The sequence below is a fragment of the Molossus molossus genome, unplaced genomic scaffold (assembly GCF_014108415.1).
Source record: "Molossus molossus isolate mMolMol1 unplaced genomic scaffold, mMolMol1.p scaffold_m16_p_9, whole genome shotgun sequence".
NCBI classification, from domain to species: domain Eukaryota; kingdom Metazoa; phylum Chordata; class Mammalia; order Chiroptera; family Molossidae; genus Molossus; species Molossus molossus.
In genome coordinates this window covers 32570024-32585489 of record NW_023425403.1, presented here as the reverse complement: position 1 = coordinate 32585489, position 15466 = coordinate 32570024, and the positions used below count along the sequence as shown (strand labels likewise).

General features: G+C 40.5%; 1 pseudogene; it reads left to right on the top strand.

The window, feature by feature from the left end:
* LOC118622340 overlaps positions 1–15023 on the top strand; it is a 70847-nt pseudogene extending 55824 nt beyond the window's left edge.
* Positions 15024–15466: the final 443 nt, after the last annotated feature.

The window sequence follows — 15466 nt, the reverse complement described above, 5'->3', positions numbered from 1 at the left end:
ATTTAATTTTTCTAGTAGTCATTTTTATCACCTTTTCCTAAAGTGTTGATACATAAGGGATTAAAACATTTTAAAAAGTGACCCTTCATTATAGGGAGATCAATAAAAAGCCTTCAATATCCTGAAGTTAAATCAAAGTTTTTATAATAAGGTCTATTTCTACAGGTATTTTAGTTGACCACAGCAGTAGCCAAACCCCGTAGACTGAAAGAAATACACATGGGCTGACCACGAATCTGTCATGGACAGTCAAGATTGTCATGTTATCAGTCCAAAGTTAGGATGCCTGCCTCTCCCTTCTATATGGCTTCTCCTCTCAATATTTAGTTTAATATTTAAATATGACATGCTAAAGACTGGCATTCTCTCCTCTGCTCCATTAAACAGAAAAGCTCTAAGAATAAAAAAGATTACAATAAGCAAACAGAAGGAGGTATTGAAAAATTTCAGCACAGTGTACAGTGGTGACCAATCCTTGGCACCATCCATGAAGGGTCCTTCCTCCATGGCAGACATTGCTGCCAGTCAACACATTTTCTCCCACCAAGCCAAACGCAGATGCAAGAACTGTACCATTAGAGCATTCAAAAAATCAATCAGTGTGGGCACATGAGCTGAACGTTCTTTGTCATCTCTAGTACATTGAGAAGAGCACAGGTATCACAAGAATTACATCCAAACCTGGTTCTGACAGCTAGCCATTTGAATCTAGTCCACTCTGATCACCCTTCTAGATTGGTGTTGTGTCATATGGAACACAGGGAGCTGGACTAGATCAAGCATTCTCACATTAGCATTCAGAGTAGGCTTTGAAAAATGCTAATGTCTGAGCCCCAATTCTTGAGTCCTTTTGCAGGTTGTCTGATCATACCTAACACATTGGTAATTTCTAAAGCTGCCCTTGGGATTCTAATCTGAAGCCAGACTTGAGAACCATTGGATTAGAAGATCTCTACAGTCCTCCCCAGCTCTAATATTCTAAGACTTTATGATTATTTGAAACAATGATGAGGTCAGTCTCACAGACTTAGTATCTATTACTTAAATTAGATTGGTTAGGACTTGAAGAGCCAACTTAATCCCTTGGGTAGTTTATAACTAGAGAGAATAAAAGGCATAGTGATTTTGAATTATGAGGCAATAATTCTATTGGTACATGTGATCACAACCACTCAAGCTTTACTCATGGTTTTTATGACTCCTCAGAACACCTTATAAGAATTATTATAACCTCATAAATCACTGTTGCCTATTATTACAAGTATTTTAAAATAATTTAAAATAATAATAATTACTATTGTTAATAATAATATGTATTATAAAGATCCAAGTTCCTTTATTTGAGGATTTCAATGTATTTTATAGATCTTGATTCAGTAATCTTAATATTTCTGTGAAAAGGGCATAAACCTGTAATCATCATCCCATTTCATAGGTGAAGAAATGAACTCAACTAGTCAACTGAGGTGAGAGAGAGAGAGAGAGAGAGAGAGAGAGAGAGAGAGTGTGTGTGTATGTTTTCACACATGCCTATAATTCAATTCAAAATCTATAGGTTTTAGTATTATGCTAAGCATCCAGAGATTTAAAGATCTTCCCTCAAAATTTTCATGAAGGTTAATCTTACCTTCCTTATCTATCCGTGCCTACTATCTCCCAGACAGTGAAAGATAACAGAGATTGAGCAAGCATTTTAGCATGGGGTTGAGAGAAAAACACATTAATAAATACTCACAATAAAAGGTGACAAATGCTTTAACAGAAAAATGTCTGTGATACCATGATGTCATTGGGAAGAGTGGGCTAACTTTAAGATTGGGAAAAGGTAGAGGTTTTACAGAGAAAATGACTTGAGAGCTGGGTTTTGGAGAGTATTCAGCAGCTGTGAGAAGGTGAAGTGGATTCTGAGCAGAGGCATTTTGTTGAAATACAGAGGCATGGTAGTGTCTGCGATGTGTGAGTGGGAATGGGAGCAGGTACAGCTGCAAAAGAATCTGCTATATATGAGTGGAATGGGAGCAGGTAAAGCTGCAAAAGACGGCTGTGAACAAAGCCCAAGGTTCCTAAGGATTGCAGCTCTTTTCCTACAGACAATTTGAATTCATGGCTTGTATTGGTATGTACACCCTCCTTTTATTGAGAAATTCCTTTGTAAGCAAACACCATAGTGTCAATGTCCTCCTCTTCAGAATATATTTTAAAATTTTGAGGAAATAAAAACAAAAAACCACACACCATGAATTTCTATGTTTTGTAACAAGGGTCTTAAAGTATTTCATTCATCACTTGCCAACTTTCTGGACTGAGAGATGAGGGGAGCCTGTTCAGATCTGTAGAATTTAAGAATCAAAAAAGACCTTAGAAGTCAATTTCAGAAGCTTCAGAACCAGCCGCCACCCACCGGACAAAGCCTGCGGTCTCATGCTTCTCCATTGGCGCTATGTAGCATGTTCACAGTGTACTCTGTCGGTGCTCCGTTACAATAGGATAGGCTCATGGCCAGGTAAGTTTAGAAAGCCCTACATCCTACAGGTCTGTCTTGAAGAGTCAGAAAATATTTTAGAATTATAAGGACGATGAGGAATCCTGTAGGAAACAGTCCCGTTATAGTTTGTTTCAACGAGTGTTTCCCAAACATATTTCATAATAAAACTATTTCTTTAAGAACTATAATTCAATCAGCCTTTTTCTCACATGTCACCTAGCATCATTGCTTTTAACCTGCCCTTCAGGCTCATCAACATTCTGGCTTCTTTACTGATTTCTTACTGTTTTTTTTTTTTTTTTGTCTGAGACATCTGGGTGTCATTAAGTTAGAACAGAAAGAAGGTTGTCACTCTATGATCCTATTCTTTTTTTCTTTTTCTTTCTTTTTTTTTTTTTTTTTTTAGGTACATGCCCCTAGTGGGAACCGAACCCGGGACTCTCTGGTCCGTAGGCCGATGCTCCAACCACTGAGCCAAACCGGCCAGGGCTATCATCCTATTCTTCAGCTTACTCATCTTATGTTCATAGTGGACTCAAGGGTTGCCCATCTCAGGAATACAAACGTAATTCTTCTCCAACTGTTTCTTTGATGTTCATCTGTGTCAGACATCTCTTCCTGGCCACTCTTCCTCTTCTCTGGGGTCAATACTCCTGAAGGATGGTCCCTCTTACCTGACTGTCAGCTTCCTATGGTGACAGTGACCAAACTGTTAACCACTCTGTCTTAAGTACCCTCACACAGAAAGTAACAGAAGTCTTCATTTCTAATTCAAATGGTCTAGAGAAATGCTGAATAAGCCCTTTTGTATGATACCAATGTAAGAAATATAAAAACATTTGCAAGCTGTATTTTTGTTGTTGTTTAATTCAAAGTGAAAATAACTTTATTGGGACCCATGGAAACATTCTGAGTATCATCACAATTAAGAGGACGACTTTATTAAACAGAACAATGCTAAGGCACAAATGGCACTGCTGTAAAGGCCACAGGAGCATCACATGTGGGCCTATGGCTTTACAGTCATAGAAATCACAGCTCCAAGAGGTGCAGCAAAGTTTCCCCAGGTCCCTCTGCGGAGTTGGATTAGAATGAGTTGGGTGAATTTGTACCACTAAGAACCCCAGGTGACGCATGTCCCTGTCTAGGCTTCAGAAGGCACAAATGAGAAAGATAGGATCCCAGAGAGTTTCCAACCCAAACCTGATTGTGGTGTAGTGTAGCCTCTATATTCAAGTTGTGCAACCTGAACAGTTCCAGTGACCCCACATTTCTCACCAGGGCTGGCTGCTCTGTGCTGGTCCTACTGTATTGGTGGCTACTGGTGCTCAGAGCCCCAGTTTGCTCATGGTCAACATCTGGGCCTGACAGGTGGTAGTTTCCATCATAGCTGACCTCTACTCTGGTTGACAAAGGACTGGGAACAAGATATTCTAAAGGATTTTCACAGGGTCTAAGATGTTTCCCTAAGTCTAGCAGCACTTCTTAAATATGGGCATGCATAAGAATCGCCCAGAAGGCTTATTAAATTGCAGTTTTCTGGGTCCCTCCCTCCAGGGTTTCTGACTTAGTAGGTCTGGAATGAGGACACAGAATTGGCATTTCTTACCAATTGCCAGGTGACAGTAACTCTGTTGGTCCGAGACCACATTTTAAGAAACACTGTCCTAGTATCTCTCTTTCCCTCCCAAGCAAGCCCTCCTCCCTCCATTCATTTGCTTTTGCAGGAGTTGAAATGTTCCTTTAGAAAGCAAATCTTGAGTCCTTTCTGAAGTTAGGTATTATCTCTTCTCCTACATCTCAAGTTGCTCAATTCCAAAGTGAGTGAAAAGTACCTTGACTACAAATGTTCCGCAGCCAATCATCAATGCCCGTCTGTCACTATGTAGCTTTCATGCTTTGAGTAAATAGGCACCTCAACTTTCTTGTCTATAAAAGGGGATGATATGGCCAGCCCAATAGCTCACTCAAAGGTAAAATTATACCCATATTAAAAAGAACGTGACAGTTTTTACTTTAAAATTAACGATGGGGGTTCAAAAGGTACAATTTGAAAATTGCTAAGACAGGAGGACTTAAAAGTCCTCATCAGAAGAAAAAAGTTGTAACTATGTATGGAGATGTTAACTAGACTTATTGTAGTGGTAATCTAGCAATATAAACAGATATCAAGTCATGTTGTATACCTGCAACTAATATAATGTTATATGTCAGTTGTACCTAAATACAAAATCTTTAATGAAGTAGACATAAAAATCAAAGTGAGGTCTTTTCCTGTTATGTACTTGAATAGTTATTGGTATAAAACTACTTGTATAAAAATATACAGCAAGAAAAAGCAGAATCAGATATAGAATTCAGGCCAATTCATTCCCCTTACAGATTTCCCCCAGGTACACTACTCTACAACAATAACAATAGTAGATAAATACTCAAATGGGGTTTGAAAAGCCTAATATAGAACCTGACAAGAAATAAAGTGATCCATCCACTCCTCTAGGTATCTATTTCAATGGTTCCATTAGTAATAGTATTTCTCTTCTAGATGCATAATTGATAACAAAATAAAAATAAAGATAGATCTTTAATCTAAGTATCTGAGTACAATACATATTACAGTGCAGCAATCATTCCTGCGAAACTCAGGGGTGTGATTTCATTATGCCACGTTTCAAATTCCCTTACAGCTCATCGATGAGACTTTCAGTTAAGTTCAGTTTAAGAAATGTTTCTGTTTGCATTTGTGTGCTTAACTCCTTCTAAGCAAGGGTCTCCTTCATTTCCAAAAATAATCTTATCATGGTAAATATTTCATCCCCCTTTAAAATAAATGATTTAAAATCCCAATTCCAAGAATGATGGCAAGACAAGGAAAGAGTTGTGCTGATGGCGATAGTTTATATGGGGAAACTGAGGAAATGACTTTATGGTGACATGGTTTGCCTCTTTCTAAAAATAGGAGGTTAAACAGTGTAGAGCTGCAGACAGTCTACAGGAGGCAAAGCCTACATGGATAGTAATGATTGTTTTACAGGCCAGCAGAAGAAATGCAATTTTGTTTGATTCAGATCAATAAACATTAAGTAAGTGCCCACTGTGCACTTGGCAATACTTTAGTCACTGGGAATGCAACGATGAGGAGCACAGCCTCCTTCTTCAAGTGATTGAAAAAAATCATATTGCACTGATTCTTAATGAAATGGTTTCAGTTTCATGTTTAGACTTACACTGCCAAAATTTACCATGGATCACATTAAAGAAATTTAGATAAAACAATATCAGTTGGTTCAACTCAAGTCAACAAACACATATTGGGTTTGGGGCACTTAGTACGGGGATATGCAAGGAGCCCATGATGAACAAGGCACTGTACCTGCCTTCAAACTGTGATACAGCTTTTCATAAGAATGGCAGAAGGAAAATAAATGATACAGTGTGTGACAAACATTCTGTCAAGGAAAGAATCGTAATTTCTAAGAAGTCTATTGCATCAAAAAGCATCTGTGTCTTTCCAGCACCTGAGTATGGGGCCTGAGTTCATTGAACTCAGCATGTGCTTGAGCATGAGGGAGCATGTTATGTCCTATGATCATGTCACCTTGAGAAATAGGCCCATGATTTTTGGCTTTTTTGGAATATATTTTATTTGATGATAACAGCTACCTAATAATTTAGACTGCTCTGTTCCTTGACTGTGTCTCATAAATATTAGAACAAGAATAATAACACTGCAATAAAATGATGCCATGTGGTAAAGGTAAAAGGAATAAAAACTGGTCTAAAATTCTAAGCTTGGCATATATATATATATATATATATATATATATATATATATATTTTTTTTTTTAAAGAAGAGTTTTCTTTTTTTTTAATTTTTTTAAAAAAATTGATTTTAGAGAGCAAGGAAAGGAAAGGAAGAGAGAAATAGAAACATCGACTGGCTACCTCCTGCATGCTCCCGACTGGGGATCAGGCCTACAACCTGGGCATGTGCCCTAACCAGTAATTGAATCGGTGACCTCTTGGTGCGTGGGTCGATGCTCAACTACTGAGCCACCCCGACTGGGCAAGGCTTGGCATATTTTAACTGAGATCATTGTCTCTCATTTGTTCCCCACATTAATGTTGGCTCAAGTGGGAAGTAAATGTTGATAAAACAGCTTGAAGTTAGAAAAAGCGATGAGATTTTTCAGATCACCTGAGACCAAAAAACAAAAAAAATCTGGAATAAAAACATCTGATTATTTCTTCCTCTATGTTCCTACTCTACCATAAGCCAACCTTTAATCAAGTGCCCACCATAGCATTTTATTTTTGACAGTTCTTCATGATTCTTGAATGCAGAGACATTGTTTATATCATTCCAGATCTCGAAATCAGTACAGAGTCTAGATTATATATTACTCTGAATGAATGTTTGTCAAACATAGAAGCCTGGAAAACATCAAGAGTTTTAAGTGGTGGGAGAGAAAGACCAATGAAGCACATTATATGGTTTCTTTTTTATTAATTTCTTTTTTTTATTGATTTTTTTTAGAGAGAGAGGAGGAAAGAGAGAGTGGGATAGAAACATCAATGAGAGAGAACATCAATTGGCCACCTCCTGCATGCCCCCTACTGGGCACTCAGCCTGCAACCTGGGCATGTGCCCTGACTGGGAATCAAACCAGAAACCTCTAGTGCATGGGTTGGAGCTCTACCACTGAGTCACACCGGCAGGGCTATTGTATGGTTTCTTGACAACATGTTCCAGGCATCCACGTCTCTTACTATTCTGTACTATAGTTAAACCACCAATAAATATTGAAGGAAGAAAAGACAATAAAAAAGGAAAAGGCATGTAATTTTTTAAAATGTATAGAAATATAAGATTGGAAGAAATTATGTCAACATTTTAAATATTTTATACAATTGGACTATGGGTGATGTTTTTCATATGTTTTAATATATTCTATAATTCCAACTTTTTAAATTTTGCATGTCATAGTTTTATAATAACGTGGTAAATTGCAAACTTTATTATTTTTTTTATTTATTTTTTGGTGTGTGCCCCTATCAGGAACGGAACCCAGGACTCTCTGGTCCATAGGCCGATGCTCCAACCTCTGAGTCAAACTGGCCAGGGCAGCAAACTTAAGTATATATGTCCCTTTGGTGGGGGGCTGCTAAAGAGATTAAGGGCAGATTTATGAATGCTATGGCAATTACATAGGTTATTGCTTGGTTGAGTTGTAATGAAAAGTCATGTCAACAACCTGAATGAAATGAAATGTGTGAATAAATGCCAAGTCTCTGCAAATAACAGTGCCAAGTCACTGCATTTGTATTTACAATTATTATATTAGTGAAACTAGTAATAAACAATAATTTTCTATTTTTTCCTAGAGTATAGATTAACCTTTTACCCTGTTGCAATGGATTTTATAAAAGAAAATTCTAATTTAAAATACAAAATGAATAACATTTGCAAGTAAAAACTATAAAAACTCCTGGGGCTTGTATTTCTTTAATGTTGGAAATATTTGTTAAAAGTTATATTTCCTAATTTTTTTATATTTAATGAATATGACTTTGCCTCCAGAGTTTCTGATTTTTTTATATACTCTCCAGAGCACTTAGCAAAGTACCATAAGAAAAACTATTTTTAAATGCTTAAAACATATTAGTGATAATTAGTGTGTCTTACACATATTTTGTATGTAATGTTCAACCTCTGGAATTAATTTTGAAATGCATGTTCCTAAACCTGTAATCAGGCTTTTAATTAATTAAATTAATAAACTAAAACATAATAAATCACAAACATTTCAAAATTATTTGAGGGAAGTGGTTTTATTTAAAGGGTCCACTAACTTAGCTTATGGGTCCACAAATTCAGGAATTATTTGGTCAGCACATTCACGAATGCCAGATAAAAGGCTACATCAAGCACCATGGGGAACACAAAGCTTGATATGGAATGGATATTACTTGCAAGAAGCTTAAACTCTAATTGAGAAAAACAAGACATGAAAACACATGCATTTAAAATATGAGAGAAAGTGATAAAGACTACAAGAAAGGCACAGATAAAGTGCCAGTGCTGTGGAAATAAGAGAAGGGAATAAAAGATTAGCTGTCATGTGAGCCAGAATTGGATAAGTAAGATACAGATATGTAGAAATGGGTCTGACAAGCATTACAGTTTTGAGCTCTTATCTATCATATTAAATTTTAGCTCTTGGTTTACATGACTCTCCTTATTTTACTAGGCAGTGAACTCTGAAAGCCAGAACCATATCTTATCCCCTCCTGTAGCCTCGGCTCCCAAGACAATGACGGGAACTGAGTTTGACACATATTTGTTCAATGTTAAATGACGAGAATGAAAAGAGTTCAACAATGGTAAATCATAGACACTTCAGGGAGGGGCCAGGGCAGAGTACAAGTGGTAATGAGTTCAATTCCCCAGGTAATAACAGAATGAGGAGGAGTGGTGAGATCCAACTGAGGAATATTTGTTGGGAACAGCTATTATCCAGAACGTCTGGTTTGGACTTGACCCTACATGTAAATGGGGAGCTGGAGAATATATTTGAATAGAAAAGAACATCATCAGAGCTGTGGAAAGATTAGTTGGCCGAAGGACGTTGGAAAGCCATTACTGACTTGTCTTAGTCCATTGCAACTGCTATAACAAAATACCATAGACCTAGAGGCTTCAACAACACATTTTTATTTCACACAGTCCTGGAGGCTGGGAAGTCCAAGATAAAGGTACTTGCAGATGTGGTGTCTTGTGGGGGCAGACTTCCTTGTGCACAGGCAGCATTCTTCCTACTGTGTCCTTACGTGGCAGAAGGGGCAAGAGAGTCGTCTGGACTCTCTTTCATAAGGGAACTAACCCCACTCACAAAGGCTCTGCCCTCATGACCGAATCATTTCCCAAAGGGCCCAGATCCTAATACCATCACATGGGGGACTAGGATTTCAACACATAAATGTTGAGAGGACACTCATTCCATAGCACCTGGCCAGAGGTGATACTGATGTGCGATCAAGTAGAAATCATAGGAATGGTAAGCAAGGGTGGTAGATGGGGGAGACCTGTCGCATGTCCACCCCCACAGGACATGGCAACCAATCTAAGGCTCACGGGAATAAGAGGAATGACCTGGAACAGAGGCTTTCTGTCTCAGCAGCCGAGGAGAGGAGTCTGCATCCAGGAGAAGCATACACTGTGAGAGCACTGGGTGTCCGTTTTAGCCATGCTGGGTGAGAACTCCCAGCTTCACACCGAACAGCTGGCTCGAGCAATGCTCAGAGCTCAAACTCACATCTTCTACCTCCGACTGAGTGCTGTTTCCAGGACACAATAGTCTCCTTATTCTGAAATACACGAACGATTGACTACAGTTGGAAAATTTATTTAAATAAATTTTACTTATACTTTGAAATAAGTAATACACTCCTATGGACAGAATTGTGTCACCCCAAAATCCATATGTTGAAGCCCTAATCCCCCGTGTGACTGTATTTGGAAATAGGTCCTTTAGGAGACCATCAATGTTAAATGAGGTCATAAGGGTAGGGTCCTAACCCAATAGGATTGATGGCCTTATACAGAAGACTGTCTGTCTCTCCTGGTCCTTGCGCATGCGCTGAGGAAAACCACGTGACGACCCAGTGAGAATTTGGCAATCTGCAAAGCAAGAAGTAGTTCTCACTAGAATCTGACCATACTGGCACACTGATCTCAGATGTCAAGCCTCCAGATCTTTGAGAAAATTGATTTTTATTTTTTAAGCCACTCACTCTATGGTATTTTGTTATGGCAGCATGAGATGACTTAGACACACGTTTCTAAATAGAGCAGTAAGGAGCTTAACAAGTTTCAAGCTGAGTTATCACATTAGCCAAAACTCTACTTTTTCTTTCAAGTTGCAAGTGTCTTTTTGCCCTTAAGTTTTTCATTTACATTTGTGGGTTGTTTTTTTATTTTTTCCAAAATTTTTTTTCTTTATTGATTTTTAGAGAGAGAGGTAGGGAGAGAGAGATAGAAAAATTGATGAGAGAGAACATCGATTGGCCACCTCCTGCATGTCCCGCACTGGGGATTTGGTCCCCAACTGGAGCATGTGCCTTGACCAGAATCCAACCGGTGACCTGTTGGTTCATGGGTCTATGCTCAACCACTGAGACATACTGGCTGGGCACATTTTTGTTTTTAATGTGAATAAACTAAATGCTCTTCACTCTTCACTAGTGATCCTTGGGGTAGAGCCTGCATTTTTTCCACCAGACGACGGCACATAAAAGCACTCGAACATTTTTCTGAGAGAAAGAATATTGTTCATTTCCCGGCCTGGGTGGTAGGACAGCACTAATCTGAATCTGAGCAGAGGCTTCACCATCGCTCACCTTCCTAGAGACCCAAATGACACCACCTAGGGAATATGGAAGGTGTCGTTTGTTCCAACATAGTCTATTTGCCCTTAAGTTCTTCTCGCATTAAAAACACTCTGTACTCAACCAACAACACTAAATAAGTAACATAAAACTGGTTTTATGTAGCTCGCTAACAAATATGGAATAGTTTTATTTTACCGAAATACTTTGGTCCATTCGTACACACACACACACACACACACACACACACACACTGTTTGAGTATGTTAAATAACCCAAATGAAATAAAACATAAAATAATTCAGCAGAGCAAGTGAAAATATTCTACTTTTATTTCTGTGTATCAAAGTTGAGAAGTGAGGTATGGTATAAATGATTTTATACAATATTAGGAAACAAACACTTATTTAGAGTTTAATGGCACAATTTTACTGTTTGGTTTTAATTTGTAGGAGAATATGATTGACCCTATCATGGCGCCATGTTGCAATCAACTGCTGTACATCACATAATTAGTTCAACCCTATGGCATAACCCAGTGGTTAATTCCCTTCCAGTGGCTTGGCTTTTGCTCACCAAACCTTCTTTTTCAGACCTGCCCTGGTCATCAAAGCATGGCAGTTTTAGCTTCCTTCACGTCAGTCAGAGACAGACAGCACTGTTAGGGACCTGCAATGTAATCTTACTGAAATTGAAGGGAGTGTGGAAAGTGTGTGACTGCGGAAATTTGCTCAGAGGACTGAAATGGCCCAGCTTTTGAAGCTAATGTTTGCAAGAAAAGATCAGGGAGGAGGCACAATTCACAGTGATTTCTCAGAATATCTGACCTGATTATTGCTTTAAAGTCCTTCTACTGAGCCATTTGTGAATGTTTATCTAGGACCCATCCCGTGAGTGGGTCTTCATTCAGCAGATTCGTGGTACAACCCTGTGTTGGGAACTAACAGGCCATTACTGACTCATTGTCTATTCATTTTAGATTGTTTCTAAGGAGGATTTATAGAAACAATACCAAGGTGGCACCAAGGTGGCTATCAATGCTGTTTACATACAATTATTTAGAGGAATAAACCTGCAGTTATTCCTGGGCTGGCTTCCCTTGTGGTCCCGGGGTGTAGTGTTCTAATCCTATTGTGACGTGACTGTTTCACCATAAACTGCTCCACAGAGGCCTGTAATTGGCGTGCAGGTTCAAATTAGATTGCTGTGTGTTTAGGAAAGCAGGGGTCATTTCACATCAGCACCTCCCATTAAGAAGCAAAGGATGAAGGTCTCCATTACAGGAGAGCTAAGGTATATATTATCTTTTATTTAAAGAAAATACTCGGAGTATATGCTCGCAGACGCGCACACACATAAGCTACCCATCTTGCCTTTCATCTCCATGAGGAGGAGGGATGTGAAAATGCAAACACCTTTTTGAGAATGGCAATTAAATATTTACCAGCCATGTATCATGGTACACCAGCTTTACGAGCTGAAAGGGGGAGAAGGCAGAGAAATTAATGGATGAAAAAGTCCAGCAATTAGTTCTAATAATATCTTCACATGATGGTGACTTTACTCTGGGAGCCACAAAGGCCTATTGTCTCTAAGTCTCTAACTCTAGTGTTGGGCGAACTCAGGTGAGGTCTCAGAATAAAACACCTTCTTCCTAAACTCCTCAGCTTTTTTTCAAAGTCATCAAATAAGTCTTCAAACCATTAACAGCAAAACGTGTCTATTAAGGGAAATCTATACAGGGTGTAAGGTTAGCATCTGGATAGTTAACACGTGGGACAAACAGCAGTCCAGTTAAAAGAATAATAAAATGTCTACACTCCGATGCCAAAAGTGATTAAACCTTTTTCAGGTCTTTGCTTCAGCCTTTCTAAGACCCACGACAAAAAAATATTTAATTGAAAGGAGGCCAAAATGAGAGGGAACACGTATGGGAGACAAAAAGAATGTCATGTTAGGAAATGCAGAAACAAAGTAGTAAAAAATGAGTGATGATTACGAAGGGAGAAGAAATATGAGAGGCAGAGAACCAATAAACAAAAAACATCAGGCGAATACAAGGCGAATGTATTAAGAGAGGGAAAGGAGGGGAAAGAGGTGGTAAGAGGGAAAAGGAGGAGACAGACGAGATCATGTCCACTTCGATCAAGGACACCGGGCTGCAGCGGCCGCAGGCCAGCAGGGCGGACTGGCTGCAGCTGCCGACGCGCGCTCCTGGGCTCCCCGGGGACGCGAGCCCGGCCCGAGCCCATCCTCAGCCGTGGCCCTGCCGCCGCCCGGATCCCCACTCGGTGGCCGGAGGCCCAGGCGGCCGGCGCGGCCCGGCGGGAGGGCGGCTGCCTGGAGTCGCGCGAGGCGGCGGCCCGAGCCCCAAGACGGGGGCCCCAGACGGATCCCCAGCCTGACCTCGGATGAGCCCCCGCCCCCGAGACTCCCCATCGTGCCCCTGGGACCCGCCGGCCCGCGCAGCTGCTGCCGGCGCAGGGCCAGGGTTTTCCTTGCAGGGGATCTGGCCTGGGACTTGCCCTCGCGGCCAGGTGCAGGCGTTGGATCCCCGCTAGCTGCTAGCCGAGGCCGCCTTCCCACGCGCTGTCTCCACCCACGCGCACCCCCGCCTCCCTGTCAGGGCAGCTCGGGACTCAGTGCCCGAGAAAAGCAAGAAGGTGAAAAAGGAAGTCCGAGCCCTGCTCCAAGCTCATCTTAACCCGGTGACAGGTGTTGGTTGATGCACAGTTTTTCTCCTCTGTGTCCCATTGTGAAGCTAGAAAATCTGAAGACCTCTGCTGTAAAGTTCATGAGCCGCCATTCAGGTCTCGTTTAGAGAGTCCCACTTTCCAGAGAACTCGGATTATTTCTCCTTGACATTAGAAAAAAGAACAAAAGGGCCTTCGTTTAAGGAGAGAACCCATTGAGCCCTGAAGTTAGTCAACGTCTCTTGTGAGGAAGTAGATGTCACTCTGGTTGGTTGGTCTCAGGACGTTGGAAAGTCAACATTTATTTTTATTGTTTTGTTTAATAGATACCTGATTAATCAATTGTTAAAGAGTATTTCCTGCGTTGACTATTTGGAATGTGATCTGGGACAGACAGAATTGACTTCTCCGGGTTGCATTTCTTTACTTAATATTACAGAACCAGCTGTAAGACCACCTTTTACACCCGCCCGCCCCCCAGGACATCACAGAAAATGGTATATTTTGGGAAATCTGCTTGTAAAAACAACTACTACATTGAGATACTAAAGTATGTGTTCAGCTCCTACAAGAGAGGCCCCTGTTATCATCACAAGGGGCTGGGTGGCAGACCAAGGACTTGTGCTTCTCCACCATGGTTCAGTTCAGTTCTGGCTGAACTAAATCCATGCCCAGTCTTACCCCGACGATGTGGAAGACATGGATGGCTTCTACACAGAAAGCAAGCCCAGAGTCAAAACAGAGGTTTCTACCCAGCAGAATTTGCAGATACTTTGGAATTTGTTGATGAAGAAAAGGAGAATCCAGTTGTATTTACTGGACATAACCTGATGTACGTCCATTCGGACTTTGCATTTAGAAAAACTCCAAGAAATAGAGAGCCACGTGGTAAGAGTTCTCTGTGACTTGGTGGTGTTAGGTTACTTTGGCCAGTTGCAGCCCCCAGTGCTGAAATAGTTTTATCCCTTACCTCGTCTGACACCCTGTCAGGTCCCTCTCCATGCAGTTGCTCTCCAGATTATGCACCAATGTCACTCCTACCCTTGTGCTGTATGCTGTGAATGTCAGCTGGGTTGGTCTTTGCCAGATCCTGGATGATGTCAGAGGATATGCAAATGAGCCCGTCCTGCCTGCCCAGACTCCAATCTGAGATTGTTTGGGGCCTGGAATTTGTAGAAAGATCTATGTAGAGAACAGGCTTTCCACATGCTCACACCTGTGCCGCATGAAGAGCTAAGAAACATAAACGACTGTCTGCTGGTTGTTTCCATGTCTGTTCCACAGTGACCTCAACAGCCAGCATGGGCTCGAGGGGACAATACTTTGCATCAAGACATCATAACCTTAAACTTCCTGGAGGATCAGGGGAAATTGGAGCAAGAGAAACTGAGGAAATGAGTAAAAAGAAAGTACACCCAAAACCTAAATTCTTTCAAAAATCAAACTGCTGTTTTTAATAAGGGAAGGAACTTTAATAAGGGAAGAAAACTTGACTTTGTTTTTAGCCTGACATCGGCAGACTGAAGGGCTTTTGTGGCTGCGAAAGGTGCCCTTACCAGCAGTGCTTCCTACATAGATTGTGGGAGTTTATAGTAAATTTAAATCCCATCTTAAATCCCATCTTACGTGACCTGGTTTCATTATACATCATATTTTATTTTCTAAAGGGATAAAGCAGTGGGAAACGGTTGTACATTGAAAAAAAGAATACAGTCAATTTCTCAAAAAGTTTTTCAAGGGCCTGGATGTTGAAATCTGGATAAAAATAGGGAGACTGGGGCCCCAAAAATGTACCAAGGAGGAAGTTAGGCTGGCCAGCAGGATCCGAGCATTAGAAGGTGTGGAGATGCACCTTGGTCCTCCCCACGTGCATGTGGGGGTGGTGACCCATTGATGGTGT